This window comes from Schistocerca nitens, chromosome 10, assembly GCF_023898315.1.
Source record: "Schistocerca nitens isolate TAMUIC-IGC-003100 chromosome 10, iqSchNite1.1, whole genome shotgun sequence".
NCBI classification, from domain to species: Eukaryota; Metazoa; Arthropoda; class Insecta; order Orthoptera; family Acrididae; genus Schistocerca; species Schistocerca nitens.
The window spans coordinates 221,299,188-221,301,390 of NC_064623.1; the positions used below are offsets into that span (position 1 = coordinate 221,299,188).

Here is a 2,203-nt window from a genome sequence, read left to right on the forward strand (position 1 = left end):
ATTTCCAGGAGTGTATTTTCACATGAAGCTACGAAAAATGACTGGCTTTACAAGGTGTATGAAAAGAAACATTCAGTTACTGGAGAAATTCCTGGCGCTCAGGAGAAAGAAACTTATAGGCATGGGTCCGGAATCTGTCGGCGACTTTGAATCGTCTCACGGGACTTCGCTCGTTACCCCATACGATAGTGCCTCACTTAACCAGCGTTCGTGTGACGCTGGCTCAAAGTTTTTCGGGAAGTCAGAAAGTACTGTATCAGCCAGCCTGCCTTCATACGTGGTTTTCGGCACATTAAAAGAGCGAGATGGCATCCGCGTGATCGATGTTTTCGGCATCAATGCTGGTTGGTATCTGTTCGAAACATCTCATCACGCTTGAATTCAGAACGTTCTAAGATCCTACAGCAGATACATCTGAATGACAATGGACGGTAGCTTCGTGAATCACTTCTGCTACCATTCTTGTACACTTGGGCCGCCTTCTAACTATTGGGCAGAGGTATTTGCGAGAGTGACCTAAAGCATATTATAAAACAGTCTAGCTCCGTAGAAAAATCTCTATAGAATGTAACGGCGACTCCATCCAGCCTTGCCTCTTCCAGAGATTCCAGCTTTTTCCCAATCCCACTGACACTAACAAAGTGAATTTGAACTTAAAAGTTCGGATGTTGTTCTGTGTACTTTGATATGAAAGACACCTTATCTCCGGCGCCTTGTTCCGTGGTAATTGCCTCTTGTCATATTTTCTACCCTTTCTTATACTTGTATCCGAGCTGCACTGAAATTATGTGCAAATGTGTGTCTTTTTGATAAGAGATGGAGTGACAGACGGCGCAATGTTTAGATTTTGTCTTTGTTAAAGCTTTACTCTCGAATGCGTGTAAACCAACTTACGTGCTTCCGTATGCAATTAATGCGCAAAAATCCTTAATAAAGAACATAAGGTTGACGGCCTTCGTTAAGTTAAATGTGGAAAAAGTAGTCCACCGTCAGAAGCACTGTGTTGGAAGAAGTACACAGTGCGAAGGATGGCTGTTTCACATTCCATGAAATGCAACACTGCAGAAAGTATTCTGCCATTGCGCCCTGTATTTTAAATCTGCAGGTACTTCGTTCGACTTCATGAGATATGTGCAGTTTATTGGCAAAAAAGCATGAAACCGATATGCCGAAAGTTAAACATATTGCAACAAAATTTAAGCTGTAGCTTTTGAATCAGGACACGGGAGTATTCCGTCAAGCTACAAAATACAGAACAGGTGAATTCCAGTAGAACAGTTGTGTAGTCGACCGCATCTTTTAGAAACCTTTGATTTCTCTCGTTTCAACATTTAATGCACAAAAGAAAGAAATCAACTGAGATTCATGAGTAATATAAGACGCAAGAACAAGCGTTTCTAGTAGTTGATATCAAAATAAATTCCGGTACCGGGAATCGAACCCGGGCCTGCTGGGTGAGAGCCAGCTATCCTAACCACTAGACCATACCGGATGATAGCTGTTAGATGGCCTGTTTTGTTTAAGTAGTCGACAAAATTTTTGTGTTATAGCACAGTTTTGTAGTCGATGCACAGTCTGAATTATGAGTCTCCGCTTGGACTTCAGTGCGCCCCGCGGAATCTGTAACTAGTGTGGAAGGAGACAAATCTAGTGTGGGCTGGGAATTCCCGAAGAGATACTGCGGCACGCGGTTATGAAACAGCAGACAATACCGTAATTGCCGGCTCATTCATTTCATCCCGTGAGTTGTATAAGGCGCTTTGTACAAATATTTACACGTGCAGCTAGCTGATTTAGTATTGCGGAGGCTGTACAGTTCCATTCGCAAACCTACGGAGGTGAGCATGAGCTGCTTTACCTTTGCAGCCAGCCTCACGTATACAGTGCTTTCTGGGAATGACAGCAATTCAGGCAATGTGGGGATATGAACGGGATAGCTACAGGGGCAAATAAAATTAATTTTTTCATGTTTAGGTGCCACAATCGTATAAAATTCTGCAGTTGAAAACATATTTGCGACAACCAACCAAGCCAGTGCTTTTACATTTTCAGGTGATTACTATAATACACTTACGAAAACCGTAATGGGCTTCTAGAACGACAGAAGCGACCAGTTGCAGAACTTCCACGGGCAAAACAAAATTTCATTTTCAGTATTTGGCAATTATAGATTGAATTCAAAAATTCAAAGTACTGTCTTAAT

General features: G+C 42.2%; 1 non-coding gene across 1 annotated transcript; it reads right to left on the bottom strand.

Moving 5' to 3' along the window:
- Positions 1-1,420: 1,420 nt before the first annotated feature.
- Positions 1,421-1,492, bottom strand: Trnae-cuc (transfer RNA glutamic acid (anticodon CUC)). Its single transcript has one exon. It is a non-coding gene; the product is annotated as a tRNA-Glu (tRNA).
- Positions 1,493-2,203: the final 711 nt, after the last annotated feature.